This window comes from Staurois parvus, unplaced genomic scaffold (genome assembly GCF_062004578.1).
Source record: "Staurois parvus isolate SC_StPar_1 unplaced genomic scaffold, SC_StPar_1.0 ptg000646l, whole genome shotgun sequence".
Taxonomy (NCBI): Eukaryota; Metazoa; Chordata; class Amphibia; order Anura; family Ranidae; genus Staurois; species Staurois parvus.
In genome coordinates this window covers 755,000-770,385 of record NW_028318442.1, presented here as the reverse complement: position 1 = coordinate 770,385, position 15,386 = coordinate 755,000, and the positions used below count along the sequence as shown (strand labels likewise).

The 15,386-nt window shown below is 44.8% G+C and overlaps 1 protein-coding gene and 1 pseudogene across 4 annotated transcripts in view; both read right to left on the bottom strand.

The window, feature by feature from the left end:
- The window catches only part of GSE1 (Gse1 coiled-coil protein), a 555,158-nt gene that overhangs the window by 107,330 nt on the left and 432,442 nt on the right, over positions 1-15,386 (bottom strand). The gene's annotated exons all lie outside the window — the stretch shown is intronic.
- On the bottom strand, positions 2,918-3,033 carry LOC149448984 (U2 spliceosomal RNA; annotated as a pseudogene).

The following is a 15,386-nucleotide window of genomic DNA, read 5'->3' as shown; positions in this document are numbered from 1 at the left end:
CCAGTACCTTGTGCTGTTTAAATGACTCCTCCCACCATATGCCACCTGTCCTTTAAATGTCTCCTCCCACTATAGATCACCTATTTCAGTGTCTCCACCCACCATATCCAGTACCTTGTGCTGTTTAAATGACTCCTCCCACCGTATGCCACCTGTCATTTAAATGTCTCCTCCCACTATAGATCACCTATTTCAGTGTCTCCACCCACCATATATAGTACCTCCTGCTGTTTAAGTGACCTGGCCTCTGGACTTCCCTTCTGTCCGGCACACTTGTACCGCCTCCTCTCCTGGACTGCTCACCGCACACTCTGAGCGTCTCACAATGTGCATTAGAAGCTGCAGCAAGTCAGATAGAGCTCCGCCTCATTTCCTGGCTGGAAGACGTCCAGTATCATCTAGTTCCTTTCTCCTTGGCCTGATGGTCCCTGGTCCACGGCCTCTTTCATTCACTGAATTTCAGTTCTTTAAATCATGAAGCATGACAGGTGGGAGACCTAGGATGGTCTGCATGTAATCTGCCTAGGATGCACTCTCCTCCCCACTGACTCCTGCTCATGAAGGCATTTTGCTATTTGCATAGATTCTCCCAAGAGCCAACCCACTGCTGACATCAGGACTGAGGGTCTTGCTGCATATCACCACAACCTGATTGTGATAAGAGGTCCTTAGGTGGGGGGAGGGGGCAATTCAGTTAAGGCCATTTACATTCTTGAGGTGTGGTAATATGTGACCATTAACGTGCGCTGTGTTGGAATCAATGGGCTGCCATTGCACGAAAATGTGCCCAATAAATCGTATACATGGGCTTTTAAGGTTTAGTGGTAGGACATTTAAACTGAAGGTGGGAGGAGACATTTAAATGACAGGTGGTATATGGTGGGAGGAGTCATTTAAATGACAGGCGGTATATGGTGGGAGGAGTCATTTAAATTACAGGTGGTATATGATGGGAGGAGTCATTTAAACAGCAGGAGGTACTGTACATGGTGGGTGGAGACACTGAAATAGAAGGTGGTCTGTAGTGGGTGGAGACATTTAAATGACAGGTGGTATATGGTGGGAGGAGTCATTTAAACAGCAGGAGGTACTGTATATGATGGGTGGAGACACTGAAATAGGTGATCTATAGTGGGAGGAGACGTTTAAATGACAGGCGGTATATGGTGGGAGGAGTCATTTAAACAGCAGGAGGTACTGTATATGGTGGGTGGAGACACTGATATAGAAGGTGGTCTATAGTGGGAGGAGACATTTAAATGACAGGTGGTATATGGTGGGAGGAGTAATTTAAACAGCAGGAGGTACTGTATATGATGGGTGGAGACACTGATATAGGTGATCTATAGTGGGAGGAGACGTTTAAATGACAGGCGGTATATGGTGGGAGGAGTAATTTAAACAGCAGGAGGTACTGGATATGGTGGGTGGAGAAACTGAAATAGAAGGTGGTCTGAAGTGGGAGGAGACATTTAAATGACAGGTGGTATGTGGTGGGAGGAGTCATTTAAACAGCAGGCGGTACTGTATATGGTGGGTGGAGACACTGAAATAGAAGGTGGTCTATAGTGGGAGGAGACATTTAAATGACTGCTCTCTGCTCAGATCGGCTGTGAGGACTCATCATGTGATCACTCTTAGAATCGTTGGGGGACAGATGCTGCATCCACCTAGGTAAGTATAACTGGGGGGAAAAAGAAAGTCCACACTTCTCTTTTAAATAGCAGATGGTATATGGTGGGAGGAGTCATTGTATATGGTGGGTGGAGACATTTAAATATAAGGTGTTCTGTGGTAGGAGGAGACACTTTCCTCCTATGTACAGCTAAGCCTCTATGAGCCAGATGTCGTCTAGATCATCCATTGGTTGAATATCATACACGTGACCTAATAAGATTTTCTCATCGATGAATGTCATTAGCAGGCAGGTCATGAGCCGCCAATTGCTGTGCTGTGGGGACCCCGGTCTCTGATACACACAGAGAGCCACCGAAGGGAGAACCTACAAATCTTTATATAGCAGAGAAATATGGAACAGGAATTTTTTCTTTTTTTTTTTTTTTTTTTTTAAGTCCGCAAACGTGCAAACTAAAACGAAAAACCCGTAAGTGATCACAAAAAATGTGCAAGTGCGAATACCACACGAAAAAGTGCACTTAGGGGTGTGTTTGTCCTACCCCCGGAAGGGTTGGACCGTTACCCTGATCCCCCGGGGCACGAAGCTCCTGACAGGGACAAGGTTCCCATTTGGTCCTCCTGGCCAAAAGGCCTGGTGGACCACCGTTCCTTATGCCCAGCCGAAGCCGGACATCCAGTACTAGGCAAGGGGGTTCTCCCGAAGAGAAAGCCCCCTAGGGATCAGGGGAGGAAGGAACCAAAAGGCCACACATCCTCCCCCTAGACTTCAGGGTAGGCCCGAGGACCCACACCCTCCATCCGTGGAAAAACACACACATAAGTAAAGCAAAAAGTGACAAAACGTGGGAGTGCATAATAAATAATATAAGATAAAGTAAAGAAAAAAATAAAAAAGTGGTACCGTGCCGAATTGTGCACAGACCAGGCCCTGAGGCCCGTAGCAAAAATTGCCCTGGACTTAGCCAAAAGGCCTGGTCCTTAGGGCGCTGTGCAAAAAGAGGTGAAAAACAGTGGCCATGTGTCATCTTCACACCGTGGGGTCCCACACCCAAGTGTTACTAGTGACACCCCTGAGAGCGTCTTCCCCAGGGGGCACTGAGTTTGCGGACTTTTTGCGTCCCCAGCCCCTGGCCAGACCAAGGTAGATCCGTCCAAATCAGGAGGTACTGGGTCTTTCCAGTCTTCCCAGAGGAATTACTCCCAAGGCCCCAGAACGAATCATGGCGCTCCCTGGTTTCTGTCCCTCCGGTACTAGCCTTCCGGACCCCCATCATACCAGTGAGGGTACTATCCAACAACCATCCCCGCAAAGCTAGAATGGTCAGGAGCACCCCCACTGGACACTGATAAGAACAGATAGTACACTTGATCTTAGCCAAAAGGCCGAGAAGCGATATGGAACAGGAATGCCTCACTTAAAAAAATGACTTTCAGGCCAAGGTTCCAGTTCGAAGTTCTCACAATAAGTCGGCCGTAGCTGGAGACACGGCAGGAAAATCTATGATCGGCTGTGAGGATTTATGGCCTGTAGTCTATTTGTTTTCTGTCTTATCCGGGTGATGTTTGTACAGGTGGAGCTTTGTTGGCACAGACGGCAGACGGTGCTCCACACACAAGCTGGTCCTTCTCAGTAATCTGTGACTCGTGTATGACAACAGTGGGGTTCCTGTGCCCCATCCTATCCAATATGGCCCCTCAGGAGGGATCATTATCGCTGATAGATTTAAATCCGACCTCCAGCCTTCCCTCCAGTCTTGCACAGTTGTACCGGCTCCTCTCCTGGACTGAAATGGCTTACTCTGATGTCACTGCACACTGTGAGCTTCTCACAATGTGCATTAGAAGCTGCAGCAAGTCATATAGAGCCCGCCTCATTTCCTGGCTGGAGGACATCCAGCATCATCTAGTTCTTTCTTACTCAACCTGACCGTGTATCATTAACAATCATTTGTTTTGTTCTTTTAGAAAGTCTTGTTTTCATTTTTGATTCTTTGTTACATCTTGGTGCTGCTGATCTCCTGCAGCCTCTATGCAGCCAACTTCCCATCTGCATGCCTATTAGTGATGGCTGCCTGGCATTTCTCAGGGTGGGTTTAACAATGGTGACAACAGTGGACATTGTCTGTGTAATATCTGTTCTGAAACAGCCTCCATCAGAAGCTCATGCGACAGATTGACAATGCAGGTACAAATATGGGATACAGAAGATGTGGGATGCCACTCGCCCAACCCCATGCATGTATGTGTAGGTGATGGCCTCAGCCAGCGCTGCTCTACTGTCTATGAGGTTAATCACAGAGGTCTATGACAAAGTCCAGTGGGTGGGACAAAATGCGTCAGAGCATGGCCTGTGAAGCAGCACTGGCTCAGGTCATCACCTACAACCGGGGGATAGGGACAGAGTGTTGTCATCCTATAACAGGAAGTGCCTGAACAAGGATCTTCCTTGCTGGATCACCAGGGATTACTTTAATGAAAGCTGCAGATTTAGAAGGATTGAACATTACATGTTACCCTCCTGACACCTATGTAAGACATGTGTAGCGGCAGTGGCGTCCCAAGGCAGGTGCGGCCCGCACCGGGTGACACCTACCGCACAGGGTGACACCAGACCCGCTCCACGAAAAGGTAAGTTATAAAGCAAGCCGACGATCCTCACAGGATGGATCCGATCCATCCTGCGGGGATCGTCGGCTTTCTTTACAACTTACCTTTTCGTGGAGCGGGTCCGGCGTCACCCCGTATAGGTTGCATGCCGACGATCCCCGCAGGATGGATCGGATCTGTGGATTGGGGAGCATAATGGATCGGACTCCGATCCATTATGCTCAATCCGCAGATCCATTCTGCGTGGATCTTCGGAGGGGGTGTCACCAAGTATTATCGCACTGGGTGACACCAACCCTAGGGACGCCCCTGTGTAGCGGCAAAAGGGTGGGCTCTAATGCCCACACGCCACACATATGTGTCACTGGGTGGTTGATGTTTCTGGGCTGAGGGCGAGCTCACTGCTGTCAAAGACAGCTCTTAGTTCAGACAATTGGTAACTGGCAGGACCAGCTCCTGATCATGTGACCAGTGTGACAGCCAATCACAGTAGTAACATGATTGCTGATCCTTTCTCCGGACTTCAGAACTTTTTAAATGGAGGCTTGGGTGGACAGGAAGGGTTTGTATAAGATTTTAGTTGTTGGGTTTCCATAAAACTGAACTTTCTCGATGGTCTCTGACCATCCAGATGACAAATGATATTTCCAAACCATGCGAGCAGTTCGAGGCCCGCTGTCCTCAATCACAGGGTACAATGCGAGTTGGTGAGAAGCTATTCCTGCACACTGAAGACTCTGTACCATTGACGACGCATCAATCCCTTTGCTGCAATACACATGAAGCGCCATCACAGGCCAGCCGGACAAGCTGACTTACGGAGCACAAGACCGGATTTCTGCCCAAAGGACTTAATTGCTTTTTTCCGGGGGGAAAAAAAAGAAGAAAACGTCCGCCTAATGGCTCTGATTGTCCACTTGATCTTTTAAAGGTGATGGTTTCAGAGAGGAGCATGGTGGAGAAGGAAAAAAAAAACAACAAAGTGCCGACAGATGGGGCGCAGAGAGCGGCAGCTTGCTGCGGCCAAACCAATTATTGATGTAATTACGATTTACCACTTAACCACATGATCTTTCTGCGCGGTGCCGGGCAATTAAAACCCGTCTGATTATGGGGATTATGCAGATGAGCTGGAAGGAAGTGAGGAAAATTGGAGATTACTTGTTGGCACAAGGCTGAGGTTGGCACACAGCGGAGAGAGCGGGCAGAGGTTACTGACATCGGCGGCGGACAGCAGAAAGACGAGGGAGGGGAACGGCCGAAGGAAGATCAGATGCAGAAAAAAAACCCAGCAAGATCGAAGAGCTGGAGGTGACACCATGTGGTGGCAGAAGGCAGTGTCAGCCAGTGCAGGAGTTTATTAAACCTGCTCTGGGGTCACTCAGGAGTTCGGCCGCTCCAAGCGATTGGCGCAGTAATGGATCTCAGCGCCATGCAGCGAAAGGTCACCAATGGGGCGCTGATGGCATTGATCTAAACACAGCGGCTATGCACACTGAGAGCTCAGCTATGGGTGATGTGTTTAGACGCTCACTGACGTGAGATTAACCTCTTGTTGGCATTAAAATGTTACAATTTAAGTCAAATACAAGAGGCTAAAGTATCTAAATCCAAAACCTTTCGGTTTCGTATAGAGTGGAGAGGTGTTAGAACACCTGTCAGGTTTTAATTGCTGTTTGTATCATCGCTGGGGAATGTCACCTTCTCTTTTTGGCCCAGGATTGAAAGTGATGGGAGAATACAAAATTTGTTGTCATTGGAACTGAGCTAGAAGGGAAATCTTCCAATAGGTACACTTGTCTCTCTGTCAGGACCTGGACCAGAATAGAGGACCTCTGCTGTGTCTGGCAGTAGCTCTTCTTGCTGAGCCACCTGAGATGCTGGACAGCTCCCTGCCTGATTGCTTAGACAACCTTGCCTTATGGCTTGTTTCTCGTGAACCCTGAAACCCTTTGGTCCTCCCATGAGCTTTCCTATGTAAGCCAGGTCTCTGCACCTGTTTGCCATATTATTGTGCTCCCTCCAGCCAATATCTCGCTCTTGTCACTCCTGCTGCCATCCGTATCTTTGCTACCACTCGTTACCAACCTTTGGCTTGTTCCTTGACTACGCTTCTGCTCGATTCCTACCTGCTATATCTACTACTAGACCCCGACTTGCTCACCTCCTATTGGGGCTATTCTAGGAAATGCAACCTGATACTAACACACAGGAAAACCCTTCTTCAGGTTAGTACTTACACCTTGCACCTTGGGTGAGCCTGCGTCATCTGTGAGCAGGTTGGTGGGACCCTCTCTGCTGCTATAGCTACTGGTCTCCAAGCCTGACCCCTGACTGTGACACTCTCCTTGTTTTGGAGAGATCTTCTCTTACTTCCTGTTGTGCTTCTGTATTTCTTTCCAACACAGCGCCAGACCAAAGACCTGAGAGTCCAAAGGCTTGTAATATTGGTGTTCCTTCACAAGGAAATTTACAACATCCAATGCGTTTCTGGGCCTGAAAGTTCTCCTCGTCTTCTACAAGACAAATACCAAAAAGATACAGAAATTGTAGAAATACTAATCTTTCATCTTTTTTGAAACAATGTTAATTGCTTTCTTATTGCAAACAGAATCCTCACCCCCTCCTCCAGTAAACAGCTCAAAGCCTCCCCAGGGGTCTTCCCAGTGCATGATGTCAGCTTGTGTGGAATATGGCTTTCCCAATCGTGTTCTTAGACAAACAAGGTAATTGTGAGATTACAGGACAGAATATACCCGGGCCGCTGCCTGGACCAGTAACACCAATTGGGAGACAAGTCACCGCACGATGACTTCACTGCTATCAATGCTGTTTTTTTGGCTGGACCGATGACAGAAAGTGATGGTGTACATATCAGCTCATGCAACCTACAAAAAGAATTGCCTAGTGTGCAACTGCACTGCCCACAATGGCTAGTTGGTGCATCCAGTCCACAAAAGCAAGACACCATAGGCCAACATGCTCAGGACCTTCATCCGTTCATCCGTTGTATTATTTGTGACATTCTTTGACTGTCATCGTTAAAAGTAACAATTATAATAAAAAATAAATTCTTAAGGTGAACGGAGACCATTTTCTGAGTCATTTACTGCTAGAGGTCCAAAAGGTTGGGGTACCTGAGAGATATGACTACAGTCTGCGGTGCTTCAGAGCTGAATGCAGGCTCTAATGCACGGGTGTCAAACTGACGGTCCTCCAGTTGTTGCCAAACTACAAGTTCCATGAGGCATTACAAGATTGACAGTTACAAGCATGACTCCCAAAGGCGGAGGAATGACGGGATTTGTAGTTTTGCAACAGCTGGAGGACCGCCAGTTTGACACCCCTGCTCTAATGCTTCTAGGGGGCAGGTCAGCAGACATTTCACTGGACACTGGACTGTCTATCTGTGCCCAATAGAATGCACTGTCTGCCGACCCGCCCACTAGGAACACTAAAGAAGTCATACAGCACAGAAAGCCATCTTTTCTACCCATGATTGAAGGAAGTTGATTTTTTTATGACACCGAATCCAAAGCAAAATGAAATCCGAATCCAAAGCAAAATGCAGAAACAGGTAACCAGACTCACTGCTTCACAGCCTGACTAATGCTCACAACAGTTGAATTTCTTGCAAACATCTGTCTGTTAAGGCCAAGATAAGGATGGCTGTGCACCCTTGAGGAATGAGGGATACCGAGAAATTTGCTCATCCTTGGTCCATTGCGTTTTAGCCCCATCATAGAGCAGCAAACACGTAGCCAACCAATTTCTATGGAGAAAGAAACATTGAAAGCTGGAGAGTGCAAAATCAGACTCACATGCTATACAGAATCCAATCAGCTTCCAGGTTTTATTGCCAACTCATTCATGCACTCCCTTTTTATATCACGCCTTGATTACTGTAACTCCCTCCTCACTGGCCTACCTCACCGCAGGCTATCCCCCCTTCAGTCTATCATGAATGCTGTGGCCAGACTCATCCACCTTACTAACCGTTCTGTATCTACCACCCCTCTCTGCCAATCCCTCCACTAGTCTCCACCCCTCTCTGCCAATCCCTCCTCTGGCCTCCATCCCTCTCTGCCAATCCCTCCACTGGCCTCCAATTGCCCAACGGATAAAATTCAAAATGCTAACACTGACGTATAAAGCCGTTCATAACACTGCCCCAAATTACATCACCAATCTTGTCTCCAAATATCACCCAAACCGTCCTGTCCGCTCCTCACAAGACCTCCTACTCTCTATCTCCCTTGTCTTCTCCTCCCATGCTCATCTCCAGGACTTCTCTAGGGCTTCCCCCATCCTCTGGAACTCCCTACCACAATCCATCAGACTATTGCCTACTCTGCTCACTTTTAGGTACACTCTGAAAACCTATCTCTTCAGGGAAGCCTACCCCGCCCTCAGCTAACACTGGAATCCTCTACTCTTCCAACCACTCCATCCCCCACAGTTACTACCTATTGTACCACTATTCCCTCCCTCCTAGATTGTAAGCTCCAAGGAGCAGGGCCCTTGAATCCCTCTTATATTGAACTGTATTGTTACTGTACTGTCTCGTGTACTGTCTCCCACCATAATGTAAAGCGCTGAGCACACTGTCGGCGCTATATAAATCCTGTATAATAATAATAATAATTGAACAAGCTGATGTTAGAAGCTGATTGGTTCCTGTGCAGAAGGGAGCCTTGATTTTGCACTCTCCAGCTTTAGTAAATAAACCCCAAAGTTCAAATTGAAGATAGAAATTGCTTATTATCGCCCCTTGGAGTCCAAAGATCCGCATAGCACAGAGAATCCCGCACAGACCTAGCAGGGAAGTTGAACCCTCATGCCTGCCCTCAGTCCTCAGGATTGGACGGCATACTGGTAGCACGTATTTGCGTTTACCCTTTTGTGGACCACAGCGCTGTATGGTCCCCACAGGCAAGGGATCATCATCTAATCACACCACCTATGGCTGTTTTAACAAACCTGGTTCTCTAGTTGAAGAGCAAACCCCAGAGCATGTGACTCCTTTGCTACATGCTACATGCGCACGGTGGCGTAGAGCAGCTGGGTTGGATGGAGGGTGAGAATCTTGATCCTCCCGGGTCTGCTTGGCAGAAAACAGTGCATTGTGTACATGCAACATGACATTTTCAAATGGCATAAATTTGCCACAGACGACCACCGGATGAGTAGCCATCAGATAACACAAAATGTCACTGTCAAGGTGGCAGCGGGCGGGGGGGTGGTGTGGCCCAGGGGGTGCACCCTGAGAATCCTTACCCCCCCCCCCCCCCCGGGCACAGGATTCCTTTGTGGCATGTGTGTGTGCTCAGAGCGCTGGGTGCCAGGATCAGCAGGGTAAACAGCATCTGCTTATCAACGTCCCTCCCGGCCCGACAGACAAAAACCGCAGATAAAAGATTTCCATGGCAAATGCGAGTCGGCAAACAGCGGCTCTAATCTGTTGACTGGGGAGAGGTGCCGGGGCAAGTTCCGCCAGTCTCTCAAAAGGCGATTAATCAGGGTGCGTGTACTAGCCTGACCGAGGCTGGGCCGATAAGCTGCCGGGACCAAGGTCTGCCACTGAAGACAAGAGATTGGTGACCCTTCCGATGAATGGGAAGGGCGAGCCCTGTGCTAGAGTCACTCGTTCACCAATGGAGAAAGTACACCACTACCTAGGTGGCGCTGTTGTAGACAAATCGTGCAAACCTGCAGCCAAGTATGACCTGAAATTGACTCGGAGCACAGCCTGCCTGCTACGTGGCTGTCCAGTTCTGTATATTTATTTACTTCAGGTACTTATATAGCGTCGCCAATTTAAACAGCACTTTACATATATATTGTACATTCACATCAGTCCCTAACCCTCAAGGAGCGTACAATCTAAGGTCCCTAACTCACATTCATATACAGGGGCCAATTTAGACAGGATCCAATTAACCTACCAGCATGTCTTTGGAGTGTGGGAGAAAACCGGAGTACCCGGAGGAAACCCACACAGGCACAGGGAGAACATGCAAACTCCAGGCAGGAGATGCTGTGGTTGGGGTTCGAACCAGCGACCCTAGTACTGCCAGGTGGAAGTGCTAACTATTTAGCCATTGTGCTGCCCTATATGGCTCCTAGTTTGTATAACTAGGAATCTGAGCAACACTTCAGAGAACGCACCAGCATTGCGTGATCAAACTTTATAAATACATGATAAATACAAAGGTACAAAGCCCCATATAACACACAATCCAGTGAAGGAGAGATCCGTTCAATCCAATGAAACAGCGAATTAGTCTGTCTATTTGCATTCAATTCCGCTCACACACGTACCAGCGTCATGGTTCCGCTCCCAGCTAATGAAGCCATGTACTCTGCCTATTTATTCCTGATTACAGCGAACTGGTCCAGATTCATATTTTTTTGGCGTGCAGTAAAGCAGCCTGAATATTCTCAATGGGTTTGCCAACACAACCTAATGCAGGACTTGCAGCAATATTTTCCATGCAGTGCGCCACATCCTATTCTGTAGATGGTTTGTATATTACCCCAACACAATATTGTAAACAAGTTGTTTGTATATATCTCCTAGATTGTAAGCTCCCAGGATCAGGGCCCTCCTATCCCTCTTGTATTGAACTGTATTGTTGCTGTATTGTCTCCCGTTATATTGTAAAGCGCTGAGCAAACTGTTGGCGCCATATAAATCCTGTATAATAATAATATATAAATCCTGTATAATAATAATATATAAATCCTGTATAATAATAATATATAAATCCTGTATAATAATAATAATAATATATAAATCCTGTATAATAATAATATATAAATCCTGTATAATAATAATAATAATATATAAATCCTGTATAATAATAATATATAAATCCTGTATAATAATAATAATAATAATATATAAATCCTGTATAATAATAATATATAAATCCTGTATAATAATAATAATAATATATAAATCCTGTATAATAATAATATATAAATCCTGTATAATAATAATAATATATAAATCCTGTATAATAATAATATATAAATCCTGTATAATAATAATAATATATCCATTTATATCATTTTATTTATTTATTTATTATTAATTTATTTCAGGTACTTACATGGCACCATCAATTTACGCAGCGCTTTACATATATATTGTACATTCCCATCAGTTTTGATATCATATAAAACTGGGAGATGTGAAAAAAAAGCAAAATTTGAATGCCTCTGCTCCCTTGCCAGCACCAATGGCTTCTTCCAGATTTGAAAGCTTCATCCATCCTGATTGGCCGGCCTGGGATAACTTACCTCCTGCGCATACACATGGGATTTCATTCACTTTGGAACCCGCCGGGGTTGTACACTGAGTTGCGCATGTGCACACAAAAGAAGAATGTAGACAGGTAGGTTAGAAGCTGTTATTGCAGATGAGATATAGTAAAGCTCGGGTTCAACAATAGATATCCCGTCCACCCTAAAAAAAACTCCCTGCTGGCTGTTGTATTCTGATTGTGGCGGGCTGCAGTCAACACTTTACTGCCAACTATTTTTCACGCAGCTCCATGATGTTGACAGGGCCACCCATGGCTTTAAAGTGGTTGTAAACGTCAGACATGAAATACGAACAAAGCATATCCTTTTACAGCATGCATAATGTGTCAGAGCACTTCTGTCTGCTGCTTCGTTCCTCTGCTATCTGCACATCTGACAAGTTTTCCTGACACCAAGAGAAAAAAGGTGACAGAGAAAGGAGCTCCTACACACAGCCTGTGATTGACAGCCTCAACTCTGTTCCTGTGAGCTGTGTGGAGAGGGTGTGTCCCTTCCTTCCAATAAGCTATCAGAGCTCTCTTCACTGAGCTCCCCAGTGTGGAATTTCAGCTCCACGATCCCTGTTTTCTGACAGCTCAGACATGCTGTATAAATTCTGGACTTTGAATGGCTGTAGAGAAGAGAATATGGCAGATAAACAGGTACAACTTATGTAGGAGGATTTGTTTCATCACCTGAGGCCAGTCAATTTACTGGGTTTACAACCACTTTAATTCCTGATGAACTGGCTGAAATGAACTCCCTTTATGTCCGAACTAAGTCTCTTCTGCAGTAAAAAAAAAAAATCTTCGTTTTCGCAATTTTATTTAAAAAAATGGCTTCATTGTTCCACTTTAACAAAGTAAAGACGAGAAAAAAGGTGACAGAGGAGGGAGCTCTTACACACAGTCTGTGATTGACAGCCTCAACTCTGTTTCTGTGAGCTGTGTGGAGGGGGTGTGTCCCTTCCTTCCAATAAGCTATCAGAGCTCTCCTCACTGAGCTCCCCAGTGTGGCATTTCAGCTCCCCGATCCCTGTTTTCTGACAGCTCAGACAAGCTGTATAAATTCTGGACTTTGAATGGCTGTAGAGAAGAGAATATTGCAGATAAACAGGTACATCTTATGTAGGAGGATTTGTTTCATCACCTGAGGCCAGTCAATTTACTGGGTTTACAACCACTTTAATTCCTGATGAATTGGCTGAAATGAACTCCCTTTATGGCCAAACTAAGTCTCTTCTGCAGTAAAAAAAAAATCTTCGTTTTCACAATTTTATAAAAAAAATTGCTTCATTGTTCCACTTTAACAAAGTAAAGACGATGACGCAACATATATAAACAGAAGATTTAGGAATCTATTCAGAAACTAAGAGATGCAGATTTTGGTAAAATTTTTGCCTACATGGAGGTCACCTGGGTTCCACCGTGCCACCGCACCACACTTTGTGGCGGCGCCATCCTCGCAGCCAGTATGCTGATGAATAGCGAGCAAGAACATGTGAATCTCAGATGCGCCGTCTGTCTTACAGACTGAGGGGGAGCGGATGGTTGGACTTAAGCAGAGCCTCCAACAACAAGATAAATGTGAAACATCCATCCTCCCACCGGTGAGGATTCACAGCGGCTCATATATCACACGCAGCGGGCACAACTTCCTCCCCACCGCCATCACCGCCGCGGTAATGGCTCTACCAAGGTTCATCCCAAATCGTCACGTTCCGGAATTAAACAGCCGCACACAGAGAAGGCGGCCGAGTGAGGCGATAGGTAGCATTACAACCGAAGGAGAAAGCCACTCAGATAAGACAAATGGAAGCGTAATACACAAAAGCATTTTTCTTTTGTCGATTTGGCAGAAATAGCGGTGCGGAAAACTAATATAAATTCTGCACCCATGCAGCTTTCTCACCCCCCAATTTTCTTAATATGGTTTTCTACATATAAGGGAGTATTTCTAACAAAAAAATCCCTGTCCATCCATCTAAGGTGCATGTAAATACATTCTGTGTGAATGAGGCAAAATCAGCTAAAAAATTAAATTGTGAATGGGAAAATACTGCATTATGGGCACTAGATGGCGCTATGGAAAATAATTATTTACTATGATACTCAACACCATCTAGTGGCCAGAAGGTGGTATTTTCTCATTCACAATATTATTTGTTTTGCTGAATAACATTTGATTGTTTGTCATTTGTTAGTCATTAAAAAAAAAGTTTGAAGAGGGAAAATACCGCATTATGGGCACTAGATGGAGCTATGGAAAATAATTATTTCCTATGATACTCAACACCATCTAGTGGCCGTACGGTGGTATTTTTTCATTCACAATATTATTTTTTTTGCTTATTAACATTTGATTCTCTGTCATTTGATTGTTAGTCATTAAAAAAAAAGTTTGAAGAGGGAAAATACCGCATTGTGGGCACTAGATGGAGCTATGGAAAATAATTATTTCCTATGATACTCAGCACCATCTAGTGGCTATAAGGTGGTATTTTCCCATTAACAATTGTATCATTTTAGCTGAATAACATTTGATTGTTAGTGATTAAAAAAAAACTTTGAAGAGGGAAAATACTGCATTATGGGCACTAGATGGAGTTAAGGAAAATTATTTCCTATGATACTCAACAATATCTAGTGGCCATAAGGTGGTATTTTCTCATTCACAATTGTATTTTTTTAGCTGAATAACATTTGATTGTTAGTCATTAAAAAAAAAAGTTTGAACAGGGAAAATACTGCATTATGGGCACTAGATGGAGCTATGGAAAATAATTATTTCCTATGATACTCAACACCATCTAGTCGCCATAAGGTGGTATTTTCCCATTCACAATATTATTTTGTTTTTGCTGAATAACATTTGTTAGTCTTTAAAAAAAGTTTGAAGAGGGAAAATACTGCATTATAGGCACTAGATGGAGCTAAGGAAAATAATTATTTCCTATGATACTCAACACCATCTAGTGGCCATAAGGTGGTATTTTCTCATTCACAATTTTATTTCATTTAGCTGAATAACATTTGATTGTTAGTCATTAAAAAAAAGTTTGAAGATGGAAGATACTACATTATGGGCACTAGATGGCGCTAAGGAAAATAATTATTTCCTATGATACTCAACACCATCTAGTGGCCATAAGGTGGTATTTTCCCTCTTCAAACATTTTTCTTTTAATGACTAACATTCCATTTGCAGAGAATATAGCCTGAGAACTTTACATTTTTCCCCATTTGCACAGAATAGATGTACATGCAGTTTTGATGGAAGACCAGCTATACGTTTTTAGAAATACACCCCTCAGACTTCAGCATTTTATTTGTTAAGCAATTGCTTAGTAAATAGGTTGTTTCCAGTTCTCAGCTTCTCACAATTGACAAAAAATTGCCAGCATGCTGGAAACTTCTTCAACTAATGTTACAAGCTTTGTGCTATGCCTTAGAGTTGAATTTAAAGGTGAGCTGTTGCCATAATTTGCAATTATGCATTAGGTTTGCAGTCATCCCCCAGCACCTGAAAACACCCTCTGCTACTCCTGGGTCCCCTGTCATACTCTTCATTCATGGGTGGCTTCTGATGATGAAACCACTACATATTACACAGTCCTTGACACCCAGCTCCTATCCTGGCATTGTACAGATGCCAGAAAGAAGCCAGCATGTACCATGCAAGGTGAATGCGCCGCATACAGTACACAAACTGCTAGCGTCCAGAAGCAACTTTGCTTTGTCAGAAGATACATGCAAAAAAAAAAACAAACCTGACTTTCTAGCAGTTCTTTTTATATTTTAGGTTCAGTTTTCCACACCAACCAATTAGATCTG